Source organism: Microcaecilia unicolor, chromosome 12 (genome assembly GCF_901765095.1).
Source record: "Microcaecilia unicolor chromosome 12, aMicUni1.1, whole genome shotgun sequence".
In the NCBI taxonomy this organism is placed as follows: domain Eukaryota; kingdom Metazoa; phylum Chordata; class Amphibia; order Gymnophiona; family Siphonopidae; genus Microcaecilia; species Microcaecilia unicolor.
The window spans coordinates 19,290,901-19,303,340 of record NC_044042.1 but is presented as its reverse complement, the minus strand read 5'-3'; the positions used below and the strand labels follow the sequence as shown (position 1 = coordinate 19,303,340).

General features: G+C 45.3%; 1 protein-coding gene across 1 annotated transcript in view; it reads right to left on the bottom strand.

Moving 5' to 3' along the window:
- Window positions 1-9,323, bottom strand: part of FGD2 (FYVE, RhoGEF and PH domain containing 2) — a 54,414-nt gene extending 45,091 nt beyond the window's left edge. Inside the window, exon 1 of the mRNA XM_030221254.1 lies at window positions 9,252-9,323. The gene's annotated coding sequence lies outside the window, so the exon portion shown is untranslated. The remainder of the gene's footprint in view (window positions 1-9,251) is intronic.
- Between the last annotated feature and the right edge of the window lie 3,117 nt (window positions 9,324-12,440).

The following is a 12,440-nucleotide window of genomic DNA, read 5'->3' as shown; positions in this document are numbered from 1 at the left end:
CTCCCAATCTCGAACACCCTAAAACTTCTTGGAGTTACCATTGATTGACACCTAACACTTGAGAACCATGCGAAGAACACAACCAAGAAGATGTTCCACTCAATGTGGAAATTAAAAAGAGTAAGACCTTTCTTCCCAAGGACCGTCTTCCGTAACCTGATACAATCAATGGTACTTAGTCATCTAGACTACTGCAACGCACTGTACGCTGGCTGCAAGGAGCAAATAATCAAGAAACTTCAAACAGCCCAGAACACTGCAGCCAGAATCGTATTCGGTAAAACAAAATATGAAAGTGCTAAGCCCCTACGTGAAAAGCTACACTGGCTCCCACTTAAAGAACGCATCACCTTCAAAATATGCTCCCTGGTTCACAAAATCATTCACGGAGATGCCCCAGCCTACATGTCAGACCTAATAGACTTACCACCCACGAATGCAAAAAAAAATCATCCCGCACATTCCTTAATCTTCACTTCTCCAGCTGTAGGGGTCTAAAATACAAACTAACGCATGCGTCAACCTTTTCATACCTGAGCACACAACTCTGGAACGCGCTGCCGCGCAACTTTAAAACAATTTATGAACTAACTAACTTCCATAGACTACTGAAGACCCATCTCTTTAACAAGGCATACCACAAAGATCAACAAATGTGAACTCCCCCACATACATCCAGAATTGTCTTTTAATATAATATCCGCTTGTTATAATACTATCATGTTTTATCATTATAAAATGTTAACCAAGATCCTTCTGTAATACTAAATGTCTATTTTCTTATATATTTCCACCATTCATGATGTATTGTAAGCCACATTGAGCCTGCAAAAAGGTGGGAAAATGTGGGATACAAATGCAACAAAATAAATAAATAAATCTATCTATCTCCACTCCTTCTCTTTGCAACATGTTATTTCCACTCGGTGTAACTGCATTCCAGAAGAACATTTTTATTAAAGATCACACAAACATTTATAGAACATAGTTACATCATCACTGCAGAAACTCCTAAACCTTCCAGAGTGCTAGCAACTGATGAATACAAACCATATTGAACGTTATCATTCCCCCCTCTCCTCCCCCCCTTATTGATTCAACTTCTTTCACTATGGCACTTTGATCTTTGAAACCTCCACTCCCCCCTTCCATCCCCCCCCCCCCCTGGTACTCCCATTCCTCCCTTCCCCCCCAGCCTTCCCACACAGGTGTATTCATTAATCTTACCCCACCTCTACCAGCACCAATCTATCGCGTGAGTTAACCAATAAGCTACGAGCTCTACCTGAGAGCGCCTGCACGTATGGTTCCCAAACCTCCCAGAAGCGTCGTCTACTTCTAGGACTACTGTGCACACTATGTGCCTCCATCGTCGCCAGGGAATGCAGCATATTTCTCCATATCCAGTATGAGGGCCCCACATCCTGGGTCCAATATTGCATAATACATTGTTTCCCAATCATAATAGCCTTATAGACGAATAATCTCTCCATGTGTCGCAAATCCCTCCCACTCCCGCCCAATCCTAACACTATGCTTTGGGGCGGCAAACTTATCTTCTTATGTATCAACGTCTCACAGAATCCCATAATTTTACCCCAAAACATCCTGATTCCAGGACATTCCCACAACATATGATATAAGGAAGATCTCTGAAAATTACATTTGATACTCCAGAAGAACATTTTTTTTAAATTGGTTCTGGCAGTTAGATTACTGTAACAGTCTGTATTCAAGCATTGCAGTTAAACTCCATTCTAAATTCAGATACTTCAAAATATTGCAGCTAACTTGATTTTACATCTGAAAAAAATTGGACAGAGATACTCCTGCCTTGATTAATTTACGCTGGTTACCTTTACAGGCTCGTATTAACTTTAAAGTTAGCAAGTATGATTTACAACACTTTAGAAGGATCCAGTCCAGAATATATAATAGGCCTGTTTTAATTTCCTAATAGCATTAGATTATCTAGAGCCTGTGACTCTTGTTTAATCTATCTCCCTTCAATGTCGGGATTTCGCTATCAGAAAGTCTTAATAAATTCTGTTTGCTACCAGGCTGTTCAAGTATGGTGTTCCTTTCCAAAGTCATTAAAAACGTTTAAACTCCTATTTTTGATGTGTGTGAGCTCTGCATTTTATTTGGAGGAACACATCACACACAATTTTGGAAATCATCATCCTTTTGAAATTAGCCTGTTGAAGCCTCCTTTGTCATTGGTGTGACCCCTGACGCAGGTGCGGTAGCACCGAAACACGGCCCGTGTCGGGTCTTCCTTCAATCAAAGTTCACTATTAAAAATTTTTTTTTTATGAAAGAACATTGTTCCCTTTCGTTTTTAAAGGCCCTTTGTGCTTTTTTTTTTTTTGCTGGGACTTTTTCTGTATTTGGTTCCCTCTCTCTGTTACTTTATAGGAATCCTTGTTTCCCCATTAACGCTTGTTTTGATCTCGGGCAAGACACAAAAGGTGGCGTGCAGGACGTCAGACTCACAGAAACAGAAGCCTGCACGGCCGCATTGCTGATCTGCAAGGGCAGGCTTCTACATGGAATGTTGCTAGTGGAATAGCAACATTCCACATTCCATCTAGAATCTCCAATAGTAGCAACATTCCATGTAGAATCTCAAATAGGGAAAGGGAATTGATATACCACCTTTCTGAGGTTTTTGCAACTACATTCAAAGCGGTTTACATATATTCAGGTACTTATTGTGTACCTGGGGCAATGGAGGGTTAAGTGACTTGCCCAGAGTCACAAGGAGCTGCAGTGGGAATTGAACCCAGTTTCCCAGAATCAGAGTCTGCTGCACTAACCACTAGGCTACTCCTCCACATTGAGCCTACAAATAGGTGGGAAAATGTGGGATACAAATGTAACAAATAAATAAAATAAATAAATGCCAATTAGTGGCACCAATCACCTGTGTAAATGCCATTGTTCTATAACTTAATGCACATGATTGGCGTCTATGTTTAGGTATCAATTTATAGAATTGCCCTTTTTATCTCCCATTGTATCAGGTGCTGGAACTTATAGAGGAAGATAATCAGCTGACGGCTGTTTTGCTGACCATCGCCAACACAATCCCAGGAAATTCAGTGCCAGGTCATGTCCAGGCTCTGGTGTTGAATTTCCACGTATACAGGGGACAGCAAAACTGCGATATTCAGTCTAAAGATAGAACTGACTTTCATGCAATTATCGTAGCTGGTTAAGTGCTGAATAGCGACACTTAACCGGCCAAGTGCTGACTCCACCCCCGGAACGCCTCGAGCGCTAACTAGACATTTTCAGCAGCACAATCCGGTTACTTGCTGCTTAATATGCCCAGTGAGCCCTGGATAGGTGATTTAAACAGCCAGGAGCCTCTCCTGGCCATTTAAATCATTTAAAATATCAGGCCTATTATACCTAAATACTGTAAAAGCAAGCTAAGAATCCAAATATTTAAAAAAATGTGTGGGATAGAGAGAAAAATTAAAACCTCTTATCACTTTTAACTAGGGGTGGGCAATTAACGCGATATTAACGTGACAATTTTTTTTAATGCAGCCCCGCCCCTCACCCCCGCGTTTAACTCATCTCCATTCTCGAGTAGCGCCATCGATCACCACACTGCCGATCCGGAAGGCGTGCTTCTGCCTTATCCCACTCCCTCCCCCCGAAACAACTTCCTCTGTATGCCAGCAAGGCTTCTGGGTCATCAGTGGCGCCCAAGGGAAGAGAGGAAGCGTGCAGGCGCTATGCCCGTTCTCCGGACTGTAAAGCGTGCAGAGCAGACGCTGTGCTTGTTCTCCGAGGTAAGGCCCGTTTTAATTTTAAATCTTTTTCGTCTCCCCCTTACAAACACAGTTTCATTTTGAATGCTTTCATTTTTCAGCCAGTATGGTTTGAACTGGGTAACTGCTAGGAGGAAGGAAGGGATTAAGGGAATTTAGCATGCACTGCTCAGCATGTATCTACTAATGCAAAACAAGCTATTTTAGTATAGAAATTCAGGTACAAAACTGTTGCATTCTGTTCTCAGGGCACATCTTGGTGTGGTCTAAATGCTTTGGTTCAGGCAGCGTATAAGACCATATTAATTTACCCAGAGATAGACTGTGTATCGAGGTCCTGGCACTTCTCCCCCCCCCCCCCCCCCTCCCCAGCACTGCTCCAGCTATACCCTTCTCCATCCCTCCCTTTTTCCCAGTACAGCCCCAGCCCCCATCCTCCCTCCCATCAGATATTAAACTTCCTAGACCAGAGATTGGTGAAGATGAAGGTTTTAAAAACTGTGCAGTCAACCTTAACCAAAAAAAACAAAAAATGTCAAGGCTGGATCATCTCAGCCATGCTGAGCATGTGTTCACCTTCTACAAGGATGTCTAGGTCAACATTAAAAACCGGAAAGGATGTGCAGGATTTTAATCAGCAATGCTGAGCACCTGTTCAAAAAGGATGTCTGGGTCAACGTTTGAAAATTGGAAAGTATGCATGCCTTTTTTTAATCGAACGATTAATTGCAATTAAAATGTTTCACTGCTGTCGCCCCTTTTAACCCGCATGAGGAATCTTCCCTCTGAACACAGGATATTGAAGAGTCCTGTCTTCAGTAGAGCAGTACCAGGGTTGCTTGCAAGGATGAACCGACCATTGGGACAATAGGGCAGTGCCCGAGGGTCCACAGCACTAGGGTGCTCACTGTCCCCTAGCTTCCGTCTAGGAGAGAGTAAGCACCATCATTTTTGATAGGTGCTTAGGGGCCCATCACGCTTAGTGCCTGGAGGCCCAGTTGACTGTCAGTTTACCCCTGGCTGTTTGTCAATGGTGGGCAGTGGTTGCTGTCTTTTCTGTCCAGACAGTGCACCCCAGCCTGATTGGTACTGTTGGATAGAGGACATGAACCACAGGATTGGCCCAAACAGGCTACTTTTCTTTAAGTGGGGCTATTTTAAAAAAAGGTCTTGTGATGTAAAGGCCAACTGCAGCCAACTTCCTCTCATATGGTAAAAACAAAACGTTTGACTATTTTCCCCTTCTAAATATACCCCCAGTTCCAGTACATTTCTGCATGTCTGTCTTTGGCCAGGCAGCTTTTTTCTGCCCCTCTGGGTTTCCAGCTCAGTTATGCTGGAATAAGCCTTCATGCACAAGTGCCTTCATGTTCTGCTTTTAGCTGAAGATCTTCCCCTTCCCAATATACTTTAGTGCGGTCACAACAACCGTCTTTGGCTGACGTTCTATGCACCAGGGCTCCTATCAGGTCCTAAATCTGTCCATGCAACGACTACGAGTGTTGCCCCTCTGCAGAATCCTCATCAGTTTTGGGCCAGGACATTTTTCTGCATAAGGGCCAGTCTCTCTAACGAGAGATCTGGTGCTTTGCTCTCCGAGCCACCAGAGGGCACTTGGCACATTTCAATGGCAGGTTATAGATCTGGCTTAATGCTTCAGATACTGACTTTAGAGCTGAGAGAACAGTGACTGCAATAAAAAGGGACAGCCCTCCAACCCAAAAAGACTCCCATTGCACAAGTAGCACCCACTTTTTACGTCATGAGACCAGGGCCAGTGCAAGAGTATTAGATCCCCCTGGAAGAATTTCCAGCTTTGTGTTCCCTCACCCCCCTCTGCTCCTCCTGGGCTCACTTTCACCTTCCATCCCCAGTGTAGCAGGTCTATTTTCCTGATCCTCCTCTGCAGCCAGCAGAAGGATCCATAGGCCCTGTCTCACCCTGTGTTGCAGTGTCCATTTTCCCCATGGCCACCATTCTTGCTCTCATTTGTGGCGAGCATTGCTCTAACATGTAGGATGAAGGCCAGTCTTGCTGTATGAGGCACATAGATCTCGGAGCCCATTCCGCAACACAGGCTCCGTGGCGTGCTAGAATTAAGCAGGCACTGTATTAACTACTGCCCCTCCCGCAAGTGACTGGCAGGGATGTTGCCCATGATGAGCAAGTGCGAGCATCAGAGCCAAGGGGGAGGAAACAGCTGCAGTGTAGTCCCATGCAGGGCAAATAGTCACGCCTCCCTCTCCCCAAACTGTGGTGCTCTGGGCAGCTGCTAGGCTGCCTGGTGCTTCTGCTGGCCCAGATTGCGACTCAGAGGGCGCCAATCATGGAACAATTCAGATTCCCATTTTTTCACTTAGCACCCAGAGAAGTTCCACTGTTGCTGCTCAAGATGCCCACAGTGGGGTCAGGGCAGTTAGTTCAACAGCACCAGAGCCCAAGTGGTGAAGGGACCAAGATCAGGCTGTGTCTCTATATTAGGGGTGTGCACCAGGGCGGGGACCATGGGAAATCCACAGGAATCCATGGTATTGATGACAAAAATCTATTTATGCCAGGGATGAAGTAGGGATGGAAAAGAATTTGATTGGGATGGGGTGGGGATAGATACCAGATTATGTCCCCCGTGCATACCTCTAGTGTCAATTCGGTGGATCAGCGAGAACATTATAGCCTTTGATATTAAAGAAAACAGCTTACTTATTGGTACTTAATTCTTCAGTTTTTTTACTTGCTTAACATAAAGTGTTAAGAATATATTTTTCTTGAATTTAAAAGACGCTCAAATATGGCTGGGGTAAAAAGAAAACTGGGGACGGCAGCAATGTAATGGAGAAGAAGAGTAAAGGGTCATGGATTTGATATACCACCTTTCTGTGGTGCAACAGTGGAGGATTAAGTGACTTGCCCAGGGTCACAGGGAGCAACAGCAGGAACTGAACTCAGTTCCCCAGGTTCTCAGCCCTCCACACTAACCACTGGGTTAATTCTCTACTGACAAGATGGAGGGATGGGTGGGGACAGATCCAAACTGAGTAGGGACGGGGACCAGATTATGTTCCATGCACACCTCTGTACTCTGAAACTCAGATTGTTCAGCTCCCATATTGTACAGGCTCAAATTCACTGAGTCACTCAGGTCCTATCCGAGGGGGGCATTCCCCCGAACAGGATCATTGCTCAGCCAGTATCTCACTGCCAGAAGGCCCAGGTTAGGTGGGAGGGATGCTGAGACCCGAAGATTTGACTAGCATCTGAGAATTCATGCAATCTTGCCAGAGGGAAAAAAAATGCAAATTCAACCAAATCAGGCAAATTGAGGTCAGCAGCAGATATCCAGATGCATCTCCTTTATTAAACTATTTTAATGATTTTATAATCATATAAAAATATAAACAATAGAAAGAAAAATAAACAGGAACAAGTGATAAAAAGAAATGATGGGCCATATAACAGGTGTGTAGTTCAATGTAATATGAATGTCAAAAGCTGCTGAAAAATCTCAAAATTATAATCTGGAGACCTACAGAGGAATTAGCAAAATCTTAAAATGTCTAAACTATTGACCTTCATCAAGATTCATCTCTAAGTGGGGAATATAACTGAGGGGGCAGGAATTACTTGGCAGTGGCTCACAGCCTATCCGTAGCTGGCATACACAGTGAGGCATATTTTCAAAGCACTTTGGGAGGCTAAGTTCCATAGGTTTCTATGGAACTTTGGGAGGCTAAGTGCTTTGAAAATGAGCCTCAGTATATATAAAAGAGGTTGCATACCAAGAGTTGCCACCTCATTCCAGGTCAGGTAAATAGGTTGACCCACTCCTGGTTTTGCTCTATTGCATGCATGGAATCATAAACCTACAATCCAAAATCTAAATTCTGATTTTTTTTTCTGTTTCCCCTAAAAAAACTACAAAATTGCCAAGTTACCCAGAATTCCAGGAGGAAAATTTTGGCCTAGTTCTGGATTTCTGACAATCCTGTCCTCATGTCTCCTAATCACAACTAAAGTGTCATTATGACTGTTACTCCTCCCGCCTCCCAGCCTCACTTTCATGCAAAAAAAATGGCTTTCTGGTTGCCAGCGGTCAACGTAGACCAGACCAACAGAAAACCGGCCAGCTGGCAACCCTTTGCTGTGCAAGTCAAGCAACTGTGACCAAAGCCCTAAACTAGAGGTTTTCAACCCAGTCCTTAAGACACACCTAGCCAGTCAGGTTTTCAGGATACCCACAATGAATATGCATGAGAAACATTTGCTGCAACCTGAAAAACTTCAATCCAACAACGCCCTCAGCTTTTTCCGAGGAAGTACCACTATTTGAAAGTAACAAATTATTTTTGTTTCCTGATTTACATTGCTATTTATAGGTACTGCTTTAGTTGTGTTTTCAGTTTTAAATTAGGGAAGGAAAGAATAATATTGACAAGAGTGAGACCTATGACCGTTGTAGCCACAAGACCAGTACAGAATTCCATGAAATCTACTCACTGTCAGTGACCGTAACCCATTAGTGCCCAATGTTCCCATAATAAGCCATATGGGAACAAATTGATTTGTTCCCATATAGGAACATTGGGCACTAATGGGTTAATGTTAGGGTAATATGCTCAATCAGATTTTTAAATCAATGGATATTGAGCTTGGTAGGATTTCTTTCCACCATAAAGCGGACAATTAAACAGGGGGTTACCTCACAGAGGCTGACAGTGGTATAGCAAGAGTCTCTGGCTAATGTTGCATTTGCACTGGTCCTACAGCCGAAGCAACCTAATCCCAGCTGAAAGCAGGAGAGTACAGCGGGTGGCACACTGGGCTTAGCACTCATTTCATTTGCTCTTCCTGCGGCCAGTGCCTTTTCTGCCCATGTGGTTTACCATTCAGATCAGCTCTTTGGCCCACATGCTGCTCTGCAGATTTCTACCTCATATTCAGTGGTTCTACATTGGAGATTGTACATCATTAACAGCAACGGAGCATCCCTTCACTACCAGGTATGGTGTTCAACAATGCCTCTTCTTGGCCTCCTTATTGAAGTGGTGGTCCAGCAGTGGGATCAGGGATGCGGGAAAGTGGCAGATTTTTGTTTATTCAGGAAGTCTTTTACGTAGGCGCGCTGGCGTTTTTTTAGTACGTGTTAAAAATAGGCATGCGCTAAACGCTAAAGACGCCCATAGGAATACATGGGCGTCTTTAGTGTTCAGCGCGCACCTATTTTTAATGAGCGCTAAAAACACCAGCATGCCTACGTAAAAGACCCCCTCAAAAAGTTGGCAGTCCTTTGTCCTGATGCATTATGGGACCAGCAAAACTGATTTAAATGGATAGAGTCAGACACTACAAAAGGGATATCACTTTAGGATATGTATGTTTAAGATTATGACTTGCCAAAAAGTCTCCCTCCTGGAACTGGGTAACTTGGCAGTTCTCATGAAATGGGGCAAAAAACAGAAATGGGTTCACCTGTTCTCTTGACCTGGGATAAAGTGGCATCTCTCTAGTCCTGATAGGAAGCTGGAAGACAGAAGGCTTAACTTCAAGGGAAGCATAAGAATGTTTTTAACCAACAGCGAGGAATCTGCAACCAGCACAGGAAATGAAAACAAAGCAATTACAGCGATATAGAGTTGGCAGTAAATAGGGTTGCCAACGTTTTGACAGAGAAAAAGCCTGACAACTGCCCCGCTTCATGCCCCTCCTTTGCCCTGCCCATGCCCCACCCTGTCTCTTGCCATACCTGTTGTCGCAGCCTTCCCCCCACCCCTCTACAACCAACTGTCCCAGTGTTTCTTTTCTGCATTTCTCTTTTCCTGTCTTTCCAGGGTCTCCTGTTCATTTAACACTAGGAAAAAATGCCCGTTTCTGAGCGGAATGAAACGGGCGCTAGCAAGGGGCCCCCCTCCCTCTGTCCCTCGAAACTACTTGCCTTGTTCGCTGTGGGCCGTTTCGGCCCTCGAGTGTCAATAGCTCCGCCCTCGACGTCATGACGTTTTGACGCGTCATGACGTTTTGACGCGAGGGCGGTGCAGACACTCCAGGGCACACCGGATATCTCGGGCGCCTCAACTTCCGTGGAGGCTTCAGAACGTTGGGGTTGCCTTTTATATATATAGAATATATTCTCTCTCCATGTTCACCATCCATTTCCCCTCTGTGTCCCTTATCCGTCCTGTCTAGCATTTCCTTCCTATTCCTCTGTCCCTATTCACTCTCTCCTAGCATCTGCCCTCTGTGTCCCTATCTTTCTCCATGTTCAGCATCTACCCTCTCAGAGTCCCTGTCCTCCCCGTTTCCAGCATTTTCCCCATTATCTCTATTCCTCCCTTTTCCAGTACTGCCATTCTACGATCCTGTCCCTATACTACCTCCATGCCCAGCATCTCTTTTCTGTGTCCTCCCCACTCTCTTCACTTCCTCCCACAGAACCCACCCTGATGCCAGCTTCTCTCCCCTGCCCCACCTCATGATCTACTAGCATCTCTCGCTGGGTCTCTCCCTCTCTCCAACCCCCCCTCCCCCAATAGGTCTTTCTCTCTCCACCCCTCCTGTCCCCAACCCCCAGGTCTAGCATCTCTCTCTCACTCCCTTCACTTGGGCGGATCCAGAATTTCAGTCTCCCACCCCCACCTGGCAGATTGGCATAGCTTCCTCTTCCTTTGCCTTTTCCCGATGGCTCCAGCATCTCTCCCTTCCCCTGATGAGTTCAGCATTTCGTAAGTCCCTCCCGGCAAATGTGGAATTTTTCCTCCATCTTCTCTTTCCCTTTACCCAGTGGATCCAGCAACTCTCCTTCTCTCCCCCCTGGATGAGTTCAGCAGCTCGAGTCCCTCTCCCTTCCTCTCCTAGTCCAGACAGCATCTCTCCCCTCCCCTCCCATGGGTCCTCCCAGCATTTCTCCCTGTCCCCCTGCATTTCCCATGCATGATGGGGTCATGAAACAGGCATTTGCTGACAAAAGACAGCCGCAATAATTCAAGCAAGCAGCTTCTGCCTGCATTCATGGCCTTCCCTTGGCTGTGTCCCACTTCCTATGATGCAACTTTCTGTTGCCACGTGTGCAGGACATGGCTGAGAGAAAGCCCCAAATGAAGACAGAAGCCGCTTGCTTGAATCACTGCGACTGTCGCTTAACAGAAAAGGCATATTTCAGGAGACCCGGTGCATGGGAAGAGGGAGGGATGTTGAATGGACCCGGGATGGGTGAAGACAAGAGGCAATGGTAGAAATGCTGGCCATTGAAATACTGGGCAGACCAGCTGAAAACTGGCTAGTTGGCAACTCTAGCAGTAAATATATCCTAATTCATGAAGTCGCCAACCAGATCCAGATTCGCCAAACATGGTTGATCTATGTAGGAATTTGTATTTGTAGTCTTGGTTTTTCTTGGGGAATGCACTGGGAAAATCAGAACTACAAGTCTCTGCGTGAAATGAAGTAAACAGTAAACTGGATCTACCCTGTCAAGCAAATCTGGATCCAGTTGGCAACTTAGAGGCTATGTTACTCAGTTCCAGGTTGGAGTCTTCCTGGTCATTCCTGGTTTTAAACTTACATCCCCAAAAAGTGTGTGATATGTAGTGCAGAGATGCCAAGTTACTGAGGTCCAGCTGGAGACTTTTTATCCAGTCCTGGTTTTAAAATTATGTCCTAAAGCAGTGTGAGATTTGTAGAGCCTGATCCTACCCATTGAGATCAGTGATGCAAGTCCCATAATGCATCAGCATGGGGCGGCCAGAAATTCAGGACTGTCCCAAAATTTCCAGCCTGAAATTTGGTAACTTTGAATATCTGGTAGTGCCTGATCCTGTGCACTGAAATCGATGCTGCAGGTCACATAATGCACCCAGATGGGGTGGTCAGAAATCCAGGACTTGTCCAAAATTTCCAGGCTGGAACTGGTAACTTGGCATCTCTGCAATTATAGAATTTAAATGGAGGTGATGGAAAGGGCAAGGGAAGAGATGCTAAGTCACACTCATTTGAAAGCTCTCTCACTCTCTTTGAGTCCTATTTCTCACTCATCAGAGCTTCAGTATTGGTACTGATCTTGATCACTGCTTTCATGAGCCTTACAGAAGCAAATCAAGTGGTCCAATCAGTAGGAAGAAATCTGAGCACACATTCCTGTCTACTGCTTCCCCTTGTACCTTCAGTAAAGGGAAAAGGGACAGAACAAGTTTCCCCGGGGCCCAGCCTTCAACTCTTCCAGTAGCAGGCGGGCACACAGACTGAGGGAGCAAACCCTTCTGGCTATCTCTTTTTTGCTCCTGGGTGCCGGGACCCTTGTTATTGCGTTAACGCAGCTCTGCCATTTCCCAAATCCTCCTGTGTGAAGTACTTCCTCTTTCCGCTTAGGTGGGAAGGGATGCAGCAGGAAAAAGGACCTGTGGTGGCAAAGCTCCTTTAATCCCATAACCTGAGTCCCAGCACACAGGAGGAGAAGAGAGACAGACCAAGGGAGGGCGCAGGTGCGGTGCGGGTCCCACCCCACACCTGATTTTGTCTCTCTGCAGCCCTATACATACTTTTAACTATTGGGTGGAAGACAATTTTCAGCTCAAAAAATGTACCCAAACTGCTCCCCACTTTGTATTCTTGAAAAGGCTCCAAACAAAAGCCAATATATAATGCTGCCTTGATTTATTTGCAAAG